The sequence below is a fragment of the Berghia stephanieae genome, chromosome 12, assembly GCF_034508935.2.
Source record: "Berghia stephanieae isolate SIO BIC M18660-M18661 chromosome 12, UCSD_Bste_1.3, whole genome shotgun sequence".
Lineage (NCBI taxonomy): Eukaryota > Metazoa > Mollusca > Gastropoda > Nudibranchia > Aeolidiidae > Berghia > Berghia stephanieae.
This window is the reverse complement of record NC_088371.1, coordinates 16,596,203-16,612,423: the sequence shown is the minus strand read 5'-3', so window position 1 is coordinate 16,612,423 and position 16,221 is coordinate 16,596,203.

Below are 16,221 nucleotides of genomic sequence, written 5' to 3'. Positions count from 1 at the left end.
AAAAATAAGATACCAGATGCCATCACTCTGGAGTAGTGCGGGGCGGTCCTTGGCAAGCTTAAGGACCACGGTCCTACGGTCCTTGGGAAATGAAGACCGCAAGGACCGGTCCTAGACCGGTCCGTTCATTCTTGAACCGTTAAAGACCGCTACACGATGAAAACCGTGGCCTAAAGGAGTAAAACACACGGAGTAGTCACACTCATTTCAAATTGTTAACCTAATTAGAGAAGAGGGGTGATGCCTTCTTTATTTGCTCACCGTACTTCATTGTTACTTCGATAATTTAATAAAATTTGAATTTATCCCCATTAACGGAGATAATGGCATCGCCCAAGGCGTTGATCGAGTTGTTCGTGGCGTTGATACTCACACGCAACTCCTTACCCCCCCTCCTCCCCCCCCCCCCCCCACACACACACATTAGAGGGCAGCGAGCATTGAAGAGTAAGAGAGAGACGTGAAGTTATAATAAGGGGGGTGGATGAGGTGATAAGAGGGGTCGATGGTGACTTTTCGCCAGATCTAACAAACTCAGCTACCATTCATTGTGAGTAGACAGGGATTCAGAAAAAAATCGACTGCACCCGGGATCGATCTCTGGCCCTTTGCGTATAAAGAGAGTGCTCTATCAACTGAGCTATCGGGGTCCCAAATATTCTATTGGACTTTTTTAAAATTCAGACGTTATAACTGGGTTTTTTGGAAGGAAGAAACTAATGAAACTCATATTATTTGATTAGTAAAAACACCAAACGAAATTTTAATATTATTGTATTATTTTAAATGACAACACTGCGATAGAAAGGAGTGGTGACAAGAGATGGACAAAAGAAAACAAAAAATCGGATTTGCTACTTGCTAGGTTCGACACACACACACACACACACACACACACACACACAAACACACACATCTTTTGTAGTCACATACATTTCAAACAATAACCCATTAGAGAAGAGGGGTCATGCCTTCACCATAGATCATTGTCATTGCGATCATTATGGTGTAGTAAATTTTGAAATTTACCCGTATAATGGAATCGTCCAAGGCGTGCGCCTCCTGTTCCCCCCATCTCACACACGAAAGGGCGGTTTGCGGAGTGGAGGTTGGTGGTCGTCTGCCTGTATGGTCGTCTGTGTCGTTTAGTGTATGGCAAAGGGGGGTGGGTGCGATTAATTAAGTGGGATGGGTGGTGATTGGTGGAAGATAGGCAACCGAAGCAACGAATCGTTGGGGAAGTAGTAGGCTATGGCGCGAGACCGTAGGACCGTGGTCCTTGCAAGGACCGCCCCGCACTAGTTGAAAGGTGATAAGAAGTGAGGACCGCCGCCGATCTTCCCCTCTGGGACCGGTCTTCGGTTCACAGCTAAAAGACCGTCGGACCGCGGTCTAGACCGGTCTTCAGCGCGGCACTACTCTGGAGCCAGAAGATCATATACACAAGGTATGTATTCAGTCCACAGGAAGAGCAGTTTTACACTTCCAAATAAATAGGGACAATTTTTTTTTTCATTACGCTTTTCTTCCTCATTGTCTTCATCTTGGATATAGCTGATCAATTGATGTCAATTTAATCAAAGGGACATAAACAGGTTATTTAAAAAGGCCGTTAGTGTATCCCAAATATTTTTGGATTAATTCAGTCCTCCGGAAGAGTGGTTTTACACTTCCACTGTAATTGGAATCAGTTTGTTTGGGTGTTTTTCAAGGGGTGGGGGGGGGGGGGGGGTTGTTGGGTTTGCTTGTTTTTTTACATCACACCCTTGTTCCCAATTACGACACTGCTCAATTAGACTTTTGTCATCACGAATAGTGACAAAAGTCGTTAAGTCACACCTCCTACTTGTCTGGTTCCTAAGTCCTTGGAAGTGTGTATGCAGCCATTCCTTTGGATGTCAAATAATGAATAGGTTACATATCGAATCGTAAGGTGGCATACTATTTTAGTAGCAGGATGTATTATTGAGGCAGATTCTAAGAATTACAGGACGATCAGCATTTATTTAGACTTAAAAAAATAAGATACCAGATGCCATCACTCTGGAGCCAGAAGATCATATACACAAGGTATGTATTCAGTCCACAGGAAGAGCAGTTTTACACTTCCAAATAAATAGGGACAATTTTTTTTTTTCATTACGCTTTTCTTCCTCATTGTCTTCATCTTGGATATAGCTGATCAATTGATGTCAATTTAATCAAATGGACATAAACAGGTTTTTTAAAAAGGCCGTTAGTGTATCCCAAATATTTTTGGATTACGTCCCATGCTGTTGACAGTTGCCGTCTGGTGTGAAAAATAGGGGAAACAACCTACTATTTTTTAAAGATAAATTTTATTTACTAGTAATTTCCCTTTGTTTTTTTTTTGACACTTTCTAAAATAAAAATACACTCCAGCACGGTTTCCTCGAACACGCGGTCTCCTCGGACTCATGGTCCTAATTTCTTCCTTATTATTCTTTTTGTTATTATTCCATTCCTTCCTCGAACTAATTTTTACCCCGAACACGCTTTCCTCGAAATAATTTCATCAAATCAACGTAAAAGATGAAGAAGAAGAAAATAAAATTAATTAAAGGATTTATTTTTTAATGCGACCGGTGATTTCGGCCACTGATGATTTACTGTGACATTGGCAGTTCAGTTACCTATGTGTGTATCCATCTACACTTCAGATGAGTGTATACAATATGATACACTCGCAGACACACACACAGCCACTCACGGACTTCATAGATGTTTCGCATAACCAACACCTCTCTTCTTATTCTTATCACTTAAAGTGTGTGACGATCGGTAAAGATGATGTTGAGATAGTTGACTATTTTAAATATTTAGGAATAACCATTGATAGTTCCCTCAATTTCTCTCAACATATTAATATAATATCTAAGAAAGTTGCCCAAAGATCCTAAGGAAATTGAGAACATTTCAAGTAAGGAAGAAAACTATGTTACGAGTTTATGACTCATTGATTAACAGTATAATTGCGTTTGGCTGCACCATATGGTTTGGCGGATGCCGACTTAAAGATAAATCAAAAATTTCAAAATCTATCAAAGAGGCATCAAAAATAATAAACCATCATCTTGATGGAGTAGAAAGAATTCATGGAAAAGCAATGGAAATGAAAGCATTCTCAATTACCAACAATAAAAAACATATTTTATACCATGAATTTAGTCTTTTACCATCTTGGAGAAGGTTTTGTCAGATTAAATGTAGAACTAACAAGTATAAATCAACGTTCGTTGCATCAGCAATGAATATTTTGAATATTTCATATGGTACAGGTACCAAGGATTGATTCGTTGACTGATTAACTGATTAATTTATTTAATGTTAGATTAACTGACCAATTGATAATGATGATAATTTTTGGTGTCGAATTGCCACAATTGTAACGAATTGACAACGAAATGAATATGTTTATGTTGTGTATATCGCACGTGTGAAAGAAAGAGAGGAAGAGAGAGAAGAGAAAGAGAGAGAGAGAGAGAGAGAGAGAGAGAGAGAGAGAGAGAGAGAGAATGAGAGAGAGAGAGAGAAAATAAGTAGGAGTGAAATATCTGTTCAATGTTATAGTTATCATTTAACGTTATAACAAGTGTAACTAAATGACAAATTGCCATATTTATGGATAATAAAGATCTATTATTATTATTGTTATTATTATTATTATTATTATTATTATTATTATTATTATTATTATTATTATTATTATTATTATCTATCATCATCATCATCATCATCATCATCATCATCATCATCATCATCATTTCGCCATTCGTTTTAATTTCAATGCCGCGGGCCATGAACTACAACTAACGGTAACTGAATGTTGTGATACAACCCCCCCCCCACACACACACACACTCACACACACGCACACACACGCACGCATATACACACACACACAAACACACACCATGAAAATGTCATGCATATAGTTATCTCACTCAACATATCAATAAAGTAAATAAATGATAACATTCCCTTTATTCATCCTCAAGCTGAGATTTCTCTTAGGGTCTACTCCAAGGAAAAACTGGAATAACCCACATGTCAGGGAGAGATGACTTGCTTCGGGCCACATAACGCCGTGAATATTCGAACTAGGTAAATACCATACCCCTGAGTTACAGTGCCCTCTCCCCCCACCTCCCCTTCTCCACATCAAGTCGTTTTTGGCAATGCACGGTTTCCTCGAACTACGGTGTTTCTTCGAACCTTTTTGCATGTCCCAAGGAGTTCGAGGAAACTGTGCTGGAGTGTATAATAAAGGTTGTTTTCATCAGACCAGAATTCTCTTATGGGACAATTATTTCATATGTGAAAATGTGATCCTGTTGCTATATAAATAATCAGATTCTTATAATCCACTGTTGGTGGCGTTGCGCAGCATAATCCCTTGCCGACATGCCCCCCAAAACAATGCTGCCAAAAGTATTCATGAGGCAGGGGTGTGATTCTACGGCACATCTGCTTCATGACCTGTGTTTGCTGCCTGTTGAAAAGGGCTTAAATTACAGTTTGTGGTCATTAATGGTATCATTTTAAAAAAAATTATATTTTGTTTGTTTCATTAATCTCTTGTCTAGAAGTGGGCGTTGTAAGCATGATAATTCGGCTTTATTGTACTGGTAATTTCACGCTCTCTAGTACACGATGGCAGCTAATATACCAGCCTTCATACTTTCAACGTAAAAGAATTCCAAAGAGGAAATTAGCAACAAATCCGGTATATATAATATTTCGTTCCTTTTCGTATTTTAACAGACTTTTACCATGATGAATCAAATCACGTGATAATGACTGTCAACTGATAGACTAAAACGATGTCCATGGTCGACACTCAATTCTATATTCAGGCCAATAAAAGTTTCATTGAAACTCAAACAAAATGAACCAAAAAAAAACAAAAACAAACAAATAAACAACAACAACAAAAAAGAAAGAAACAAACAAACAAACAAAAGAGAATGTGTGTTCTGATGAATTACAATATTTCAGTCAGTCACAGTGCCAGCAGAGTAACTTTTGTCTCCACTGTTGTTGTTCTTTGACGCAAACCCTTCGATTTCTAGTCTCCGTCACTCGCAACTCGCGTGCCGATTAGGTTCAGTTTATTTTTAGTTTTTACTCCCAAAAATGTGTACTTTCGACGATCTTACTTATTCTCAACAGCACTCTTCCATCTTCTTCTGTCCTTGGCACAGACCTTTGCCTCACTCCAGGTAAGATTGGAGACGCTCAAATCTTGATGAAGGCTTCTCCTCCAAGTCTGTTTTGGACGACCCTGTTTCCTCTTGCCCTGTGGATTCCATTCGAGAGCCTGTTTGGTTGTATTACAGGGCTCTTTCCGCAAGGTATGGCCAACCCATCGCCACTTTCTGCGTCTGACCTGGACATCTATTTGTTCTTGGTTTGTTCTTGTCCTCGTCCGATCTGCATTTATCTTATAGTTTTTTGAACGACGATTTCAATAGCAACAAGACACTTTTTTACCTTTGTAATTCCGAATCGAAGCTCTCTCAATCTAAAAATAGCTGCTATCTTGTCGACGCTATAATGTATCCTAGTAACTAGTCTCAGACTCAGACTAAGGTTGAAGTCCTGTCTCAGCAAATGACTCAAACTAGACCAAACATAGTCCGAATGTGCCGTGATTTTAGTATAAGATTTGCGTTGTTAGCTCACATAAAATCCGATTTTTTCAAGTTCTTGACTAAAGTTAAAGATAGCCAGAGACTAGGCGCTAGTCCGCGTTCATAAAATGGGCCCTGGGGTTGAATGGCGCTATCTCGAAAGGGGACACAGTTATGAGATAGAGGTCGATTTGGGAAGAAGCTTCCGGGATTCTGTGCCATAGGAGATACGTATTTTCTTTCCATGGTACCAAAGAGGCTAATGATATGGGCCTTAGACCGTAGCCATCGTTAACATATTATAGCCTGACACAAGAACCCTCTAGGACTGGCAGTTTGACGTCATTTTTTAGGTTTGTATAGCGTCTAGTGAGTTGTCGTTAGAGCTCAAGGAAACAAGTTATTTCATTGGTTGAACTATTGAATACAACTCACGATTTGTTTTCTTTTGTGGCAAAAGACTGGCATTTTGACGTCATTTTTTGGTCAGTGTCAGGAAATAACTTTACGATGACTACGCTTAGACCCCATTCCCTCTAGACTATTATGACCTGGACCTGTATGTATAACGCATCCATAGGACCTGACGCCATCGCCCACTTGCCCGCGTTGCGTAAAAGCTCCGAATCATCTACTGACTAGTGAACAGACACCATCGGGCAGGAGTTTCCACATGGATCATAAGAGCGGAATTTAATTTACAGAATCAGAATGGGTGAATCATCTTGATACATGATACAAAAACTCAAAAACAAAAGACAAAAAAAAAATAAATAAATAAAAAACCAACCGAATCATAAACGAAAAATAAATAAACAGAAACATGCCAAGGAGCTTTTATATAGAGCAATATAATCTTTTTAAAACTTATAGACCCAAGGCCAATGGGCGAAACACTCCCTCCCCCTGGGGATTTTATGAGACCAATTTTTCAAGTAAATATAATGTGTGGGCTTTCCATTTCTGGCCGGCTGCCAAAAAAAAAGTGTCATCTTCACAGAGTTATTGCCCTTGAAAGGTCATCAAGTGCGTTAAAATGAGCTTGCCACTGCCAAAGTTTGAAGTGCCATAGCTTCCTTAGTTTTCATCACACATGTCACAAATTTGGATTGCACTGATGTATATAGACTATATTAGATAAATAATAACTAAATTCAAGGTTCAGAGTATTTAGTATGTATGAACTTCAAGGATGAATTTTAAAATATTCAAATTTTCAAAAAAGTTTCACAGACACTGTTATATAACTTTAGAGAATTACATATTTCTATATACATCAAAGAGAAAGTGTTATAGCCTGTGTATAGCTAGACCTAAATCAAAAATTTCGTAAATTTTTATTCACTAGTTTTGAAGATAGTGGATATTTTGTGATTGTACTGTTGACAGAGCAGTTATTCCCCTTGGTGGATTAGAGAAAGGTTTATAGCAAAATGAAAGCAGTTTATTGTAATATGACAGGAGAAATTTGGTACTTAGGTATCATTTTTTAATTACATCAGCCCAAGGAGAGATGGGGAGGGGGGGGGATCACATCTAGTCTGACTCTGGTTGGGGGGGGGGGTCCGGTAAGCATGATTTTAGGGGAGGGTCCAGGTAATTACTGAAATCAGCTTTTCAGTGTCAGCTTTGCTGAAATAACTATTTAAAAAATAAGGGTTTGCAGTTCTTGTCATAGAAAAATATTATAATGCGAATTATTAGATTCACCATTGGTACTTATGAAAGGAAAAAAGTAATACTAAACTGCAGATGTCTATAATGTACCCTATCATTCATTTTGTCTTTCTGTGAGAACAAAGTTGTGTTGACATGAAATATGAAAATTCTGCTTTGTGTTCCACAGTTTTCATTCATGTGTCCCTTCCCATATTTTTCTATAGTTTCGGTTTCAGGTTAGACTTTGTTTGTTTATTGGCCTTTTTAGGGCGCTAGCACCTCAAATAGGTTATATCAATATCAGTGCCCAAATGTAGGTTTAGTCAGAGAGACCAAAATAATATATCCTCTTCAACACACAAAAGAAAACAACATGCTTCAATTATTTTTTTAAACCTATGACTAATGAGGGTTAGTCTTTGTGCTTGCCTATTGCCTGTTTTCATATTATAACTGATAAAAGCTGACATCATATAAGTACGTCCATCAGTAAGTCCATAAAGCCTGCTACATTTATTAAGATAACACCAACTAAGATGAAAAGCATCATATTGTTGGTTTTCTTTAAATGATAGAATGCTTAATAGATGGGAAAATGTGAAAGATGCTGATATCTATAGTATACCCTATCATCTGATTTGTCTTTCTATGAGAACAAAGTTTTGTTGACATGAAAATTCTGCTTTGTGTTTCACTGTTTACATTCATGTGTCCCTTTCCATATGTTTCCTTTTCCGTGTGCCTGCCCTTAGACATGACCTAAGATAAGAACTCTTTCTGTATGCCTGACCCAAAATTAAATAATTCATCATTGATTAGTTGTCTTAGTAGACTAGCCAGCTCTTTATATAAAATTTGATTTCAAAATGGCTACCGAGTACAGTAATCCTCCCCATTGTTAGAGTGTCGATTGTTCCTAACCTTTTTCTTTCTTTTTTTTTTTAATTTCAGAATGAAATAATATGACAAAATAAATTGACATTATAAGCTCACATCAATATATTAACTCATCAACTTGATTGTGTAACGGCTTCCGAAGAGCCTGTTTCTTTGAAAAAAGATAGACATAAGCTACCAAAGACAGTGAAGAAAACCTGTGTTATTCATTATCCCAATTTAGCAAATCACGGTTTCTTAAAAACTTTTACAGAGGAGGCATGGGAAAATGTTTAAAAAGTTAAGATAATTCGACTTGAGAGTGATGACATCAATGTAAGATGTGCACACATCTGTGACAATCTTCCAGATCACCCATGTCAAGAACATGACTTCCATCGTCCTTGTTTGAAAAGTTTCACTAGCCTGAAATATGTACGGCTTGAAAAGAAGAGAAAACTGGAATCCGACAGTAATGAAGATAATAGTCTTAAAAGAAGATGTGTTGAATCACTGACAGGACCTTGTTTTCCAGATGAATGTATCATTTGTCAGCGAAAAGAGAAATATGTAAACAGAAGAAAAGATAAGCTTGTAAAGTGTCAAACAGAGTCTTCAAAATCGTCCTATGTGAAGCTGCCCATTTCAGAGGAGATAGCCACTTGATAGGGTTGACAGAAAATTATTGTCTGATATCACCTGAAGCAAAGTACCATGAAAGCTGCAGGAAGAAATTGACTCAAAAAGATGCTCGTCATAGTAAAATAAGTTCCAACAAAACGAAAACATTGAAAATTACAGCCCAAAGAGATATGTTTGGCCAGTTGCTCATGTTAAGCCAGTGTCATAATTGATCTTCGTAAAGTGATGTGCTATCCACTAAGCCCAGTTCCGTGGGCTTTAGCAACAAGTGATGGATCTTTCTTGAAGACAAACAAAGCTACACTTATGAATAGAATGTAGAAATCTGAAATTGCTGACTCAAGAAGGAATTTCCTGAAGAGCATCTACATTGTTGATGGCAATGCAGTTCTCCAAGCATTGGTTTCATTACCAGAAACATTTGGTGAACAGCCTCTGAAACTGTTCAGCACACTCCCAAAGTCTACAGACCTTCATTTCATTACAGACAGATACCTCGAGGTTTCAATAAAAGCAACAGAAAGATCTCGAAGGGGTGATTCTTCAAATAACACTTTTCTTATTGGAGGACCGTTAACAAAAGTGCCAAGCGACTGGAAGCTATTTCTATCAAGTGGGGAGAATAAAATAAACCTAATGAAACTAATTTTACAAGAATGGGAGTCAGACAAATATGCATCAAAACTCCAAGGCAGAAACATTTTCTTTGCGATCGAAAACACATGTGTACAGCTGAGCAGTCAGGATGGAATAACCACAGACTCTAGACCAATGCCTGAGCTGGATTGCAGTCACGAAGAAGCTGACAACAAAATTATTGTTCACTGTACATATGCAGTTCAACATTCAAGGAAGAAATTGTAGTAAGATCACCAGATACAGATGTCTTTTTGTTGCTTTTGGCATTTGCAAAGAAAATTGAAGTCCCTTTACTTTTTGACACAGGTTCAGGGGAAAACGAGAAGGCTTCTCAACATCACAAACCTTTCTAGCAAATTATCACCAGAAATTTGTGACGCTATGTTGGGATTTCACAATTTCACAGGTTGTGAGACTACCAGCTGCTTTGCTGGAAAAGGAAAAGTACGTCCAATTGCCCTATTGACAAAACACCAAGATTTCACACACTTATTTTCTGAATTGGGAAATCAAGAAGTGCTACATCAAGATGTTTATATCAAAGCTTGAAAAGTTTGTGTGTCTAATGTATGGAGACAGCAGAGCAAATGACGTCAACAAACTAAGAGCTGATACTGTGAGAAAAAGATTCACCCCTGGAGATGACAGACCCCTCTCCCACTGTAAAGGCATTGATTTGTCCCAGCTCCCTCCCTGTAAGAAAGGTCTACAGATGCATAGCAAGAGAGCAAACTTTCAAGCAATGGTTTGGAAGCAAGCAGCATCAAACTTCCCTGAAATTCTAAAACCCGAGGAAAACGTTTGGAAAAGGACAGCTTCTGCTAGTCTGGTGATCGACTGGTTTGGAGATGATGACATTATACCACAAGAACTAGTTAACATTATTGTTGATGAACAGCAACCTAAAGAAGATGACATTGAGGAAGAGGATGGTGAAGAGGAATGGTCTTCTGAATCAGAGGATGATTTTTCAGACTGTGACCAATGGGTGGATGATGAACTGTTAAGAAAAATGAGTATGTTCCATACCTCTCAAACCATAACAGAATATATATAATATATATATATAAATATATATATATATATATATATAATATATATATATAATATATATATATATATTATGTGTGAATTTGGTGAGTGTGTGTGTCACAATTATAATATAAATGTATTTCAAGGACACCTATTCTCAGTAGTTCACATTCTCATCCTAAAATGCTATAATATGTATTTCGAGAAAATGATGTTTTTGTTTATTAATTTTCTATTTGTCATTAGTAAAGATAGTTTGTATGTATTTCAAAATGACCCTCAAATCACCAGTTTCAAACATAATATTTAGTTATATTAAATTAGACATGTTTTAAAATACAAAAATGCATTTTATGAATTTTTAGAAATTTTTGCACCGATTGACCTTTCAGGGGCAATAACTCTGTAAAGATGACACTATTTATTTGGCAGCCGGCCATAAACGGATAGCTTAGATGTTATACTAACTAGAAAAATTGGTCTCGTAAAATCCCCAGGGGGGGGGGGGGGGGGGGAGTGGGGGTCCCGGTAGCCCTTAGTCTATTAGGTTTATTAAATTTTTAAAAATTTGTTTTGTTTTTTATTTTTGTTTTGTTTTGTTTGTTTTTTGTTGGTTATTTGTCAGACAACTATCTCTGAACAAACACACTCAGAATGTAAAAATCAAAGCCACAAAGAGACTCCAGTTACTAAAACGACTAGCCAGTACTAATTGGGAAGCAGACAAAAACTCGCTTCGACAACTCTATTTAGGCTATGTGCGTTCCGTCATGGACTACAATTTAGCCCTCCAAAATGTAGGTAGTAAAAACACACACAAAACCTTGGACAGAGTACAAAACCAAGCCCTTCGCTTCATCTCCGGTGCCCTGAGATCGACACCCACAGCAGCATGTGAAATACATACTAATGTGGAACCACTTGGACTTCGCAGAGAATCAGCAGTGCTTGAAATGGTTGAAAGATACAAACGAAAAGAGGAAAACCATCCAAACAGAATTCTGGCAGAGAAATGGAAACCAAGAACAAGATTAAAACAAAAATCCCTGCTACACATTGCTAACAACTTGAATGAAAGACACAGACTCCCAGAAAACAGAGAAAAATCTATTTTAATCAGTCAAAAACCTCCATACGCCAAACTAAAACTTCCAAAAATAAAGACTAACCTCGTAGAAGAAACAACAAGAAATAAAAACAAATCAGACATACAAACATTAGCAATGAAGACAATACAAGAATACCCAGACAACTGAATACATGTTTACACAGATGGATCTGCCCACAAAGGAACTAAAAATGCTGGGTATGGGTTTGTAGTAGAATACCCAGATAAAACCTGTGATAAAATCCACAATTCTTGCGGAAGCTCCTGCTCAAACTACGAGGCAGAGGCAGTTGCAATAGAAGCCTCACTGCGACACCTCTCTTCTGTTTTCCAGCTAAACCCTTCAAAACTTCAAAACACTGTCATCTTCACAGACTCCAAATCGGTTCTCCAAGCTCTCGATTTAGATAAACTCTCCTCAACGTTCAGTTGGTAGAGCACTCGCTTAACAAGCAAAGGACCGAGATCGATCCCGGGTGTATTGAGCTGTCCCCGCAGTTTTTCGCGGCCGCAAATTTCACCCTTGACCGCAAAAAGCCGCAAATTTTTATTTGGCCGCAAAAAGCCGCAATTTTCGCCGTTTTTAGGCTAAATTGACGATTTTTTGTTTTTAAAAAACAACAAAAGCTATGAAAAATTGTGAAAAGACGGCGACTTTCAATGCTAGCATCCAAAATTGGCACTATTTTTCATGAAATGCAATTTCATTTTTAGCCACAAGTTGCACTTAGTTTTCATGATATGATTATGATTTTTCATGATTTTTGTCCATGTTTTTCATTCAAAAACCTATTAGGCCTATATTGAAATATAAATCAATAATAATAATGCTCAAAATTGGATAGTAAGTAGAGGATACAAATTTAATGTGCTCCCATTGGAAAAATGGATTTTGTTTCTCTTTCCTTGTGAATAGTTATTTTTTTTCCTCTCCTTAATTAGTTTTTCAAATTTTGAATCTTTTCACTCTAAATAGTAAATAAAATATTTTGATTACTTCCTTCTTTTTTTTTACTTACTTACTTACTATGGCTATTATTATTATTATTATTATATTATTTCAAACCATTCAAAATGTGAATAAATTCATGTTGACATGTTGTGACTTTAATATTCTACAAAATGCCCTATTTGTGTCAATTTTTTACCGTACATGTTGTTTTAATTGTTTGATTTCTGTAAAACTAGCGGCAAATTTTTGGCAAATTTTGGCGTTTCAAATGGCAAAAAACCGCGGGACAGGTTGAGATCTTTTTCTGACCCCCCCCCCCCCCCCTCCACCCATCAGTGATTGGGTAGCTGGGTCTGTTAAATCTGACGGAAATACTTTACTCTGCGATAGACTAGCGTCCTATCCAAAGGCTAGGAACCCATTTCTATTGTCCGTTTCACGCTATATAAACCGGGATAAACTCCATAGGCTTATTGGCTCTGAAGGGACTGTTTTCTTTACTTATCCTTAACGTTCGCTCAGCCCTCCCATGCGAATAAGGGTGTTGACGCATCATCAAAACAGATTCTGACAACATGACTGCACTCCGCAAAAATAGAGTCAAAAAATTATGGCTTGAGCATTTAAAAAGCGCAGCATCCGATAAACGTAATCAAGGCGCTTTACAAGTCGTCCGTAACCAACCGCAACACTTAACATGTGCGAAGAGTCATGACGCCTTGTAGGCGATATTACATTTTTTAAATGACAGCGATAACGCTGTTGCCGGCTAGGTACTCATTTACATCTGATTACGGTGATCAAATGTGAGTAAAGAGCCTTTTTCAAGGACTGATCTATCCTCGAGTCCTGGGTCTTCCGGTCCGAAGGCAGGTGTCAAACCACCAGATCACGTTGCCCCACATACGAGTACGAGGCAAACCAATACTGAAAACCTCGAAACCCAGATCACTAGATGGAGTTGGAGTGGAGGGGGATGGTGATTGGGTATGTATGTTCTCTGAATGAAGAATGATGCAATACCACATGTTTCTCCTCGCTAGATACCCGAAGGCAAAAAGAAAGCGAGGCTGATCAGATCAGAGCAGATATTGCAAAAGACAGTGAGTGAGAGGATCAGAATGTGGAACGAATCCAAAAGTCTTTGCGTCGACTGAGATAAAGTAGAGACAAGATGAGATCCTTCAGTGCGGTCCTCAAGGCCAGTGGGTGAAAGTGAAATGGGCAAACGGACTGCATGTCTCGTCCTCCTGGTTCAGCGATACTGTTGGCTTGGACCGCTTTGTTAAGCGGATGTAGTACATTCTGAGGATATGTATTATTCACTTACTTCCATTTACACCGATCTCTCTCTCTCTCTCTCTCTCTCTCTCTCTCTCTCTCTCTCTCTCTCTCTCTCTCTCTCTCTCTCTCTCTCTCTCTCTCTCTCTCTCTCTCTCTCTCTCTCTCTCTCCCAGCCGAAACAAAAAGACAAAAACAAAAACAAACAAACGACTACAATAACAATTCTTCGAGAAAAACTTCAGAAAAGTCCTCGGCATGTCTTGGTAATTTATTGGTAGCTGGAGGACTGTTTTGATAGCGAAACGTTCCGATTCGTATTTGAATATGATATAATATTCATTCTTTGTTGAATATTGAATAATGTATATCATTATTATTCCAGGAAGGAATGCCACAGCGGATTATCGGTCAAGACCCCCCTTACTTTTTCTGGCGGTGCTATTAGTATGCGGTTTCTTCGGGTCTTCATGATGTCATATTTTTGCAAAAGGCCCTGTGGGCCTATCACTGCAAAATTCATAAATCAGTCATGAAGCAACCTAACATTAATTATATTATGTGGCGGCTCTCTGAATCTTGCTAAGTGCTTTGTTGAATGTTACATCCTCTAGAGGTAAAATTTCTTGAGCTTGAGCGTAAGCTTTTATATAGCGCAATATCCACTAAATGTATTCAAAGCGCTTTACAAAGGGTCCCTGACCAACAGCAACATGAAACATTTAGAACGAGACATGACGCCTGTTAGGCGATATTACATTTATTTTTCCGACAGAGACAACGCTGTTGACGGCCAGCTACTCATTTTACTCCTTAGTACTGTGAGAGAATCTGAGTAAAGGGCATTTTTCCAAGGACTTAAACTATGCGCCGAGCGAGGCTCGGACGCAGGACCTTCCGATCCGAAAGCGAGTGCCATACCGCAAGACTGTTAAATCACTTTTGTTCCATAATTATTTTATTTTTATTTTTTGCAGCCACATCTTCTAACTGCTTAGAATGTAGTCACTTTTAAGTTTTCATTGCATTGTTTGTTAAAATATAATATAATTGGAACTCGTAATATCATTCTTTATCACATATTTAATATGCTATATTTCTGACCTAATGGAAAGAAAAGTAGTGACGACAGACCTTCTACTTTTCCGATTCCAAACTCCTTGGAAGTGTGTTGTATGTAACAAGTCATTCGGAGGACTAATAATTAATAGGTTACATATTGAATCTTAAGGTGTCATAACTATTTTAGAAACAGGGTATTTATAGGCAGATGATTCTAAGGATTACGGGACGCAAAAGATCGAGGATGGATGATCTTTATAGAGGACCCGTACGTATACATTTAGACTAGAAAATAAGATGTACTATGCTGAAACCAAAAGCCCACAAGGTTTAGTCCTCCTGAAGAGTGGTTTACACTTCCAATGAGATTAGAGCCAGTTTTTTTTTCCATCACACTTTTTGTTTACACTAAGTTATAACATTTATAAGATTTAATTTATAAGATAATTATCATTAAACAGGTTTTTAAAGTAGAAACAATTTTACTGAATTGACCTTACTAAATCCTATAAAATTTTTTATCGTATACTATATATCATTGCAATTTATTCCATTTAGATATATATATATATATATATATATATATATATATATATATATATATATATATATATATTATATATTTTATGTATATATATATTAATTATTCATTTTATATATATATAATATATATATATATTATATATATATATATTTAGTGTGTGTGTGTGTGTGTGTATATATATATTTCAATTTACGTCACTGATCTTAACTTATTTACACGAATTTATAATATTTCAAATGCAAATAGATTTACACATTTTATTACTTTCACAGTATACAAACTTATACCATCTAGTTATTTGCGAAATTATTATCATGTCTGTTCAACACGTCTATACAGAAAAATTTCCTTTGGATGCTTTAAGTATTATTATTATTATTATTATTATTATTTTATTATTATTATTATTATTATTATTATTATTATATATTATATATTCATATATATCATATCATCTAATCATCATAATATCATCATCATATCATTATTATTATTATTATTATTATTATTATTATTATTATTATTATTATTATTATTATTGTTATTTTATATTATTATTATTTTTCTTATTATTATTATGATTCTTCTTCTTATCATTATAATTATCATTATTATTACTAATATCATTATCATCATCATCATCATCATCATCATCATCATCATCATCATCATTATCATCATCATCATTATTATTATTATTATTGTTGTTGTTTGCCGTATTTTATCTTTATTTCAGATTAGCCTCAAGGCAACACATTGATCGGCAGATAAT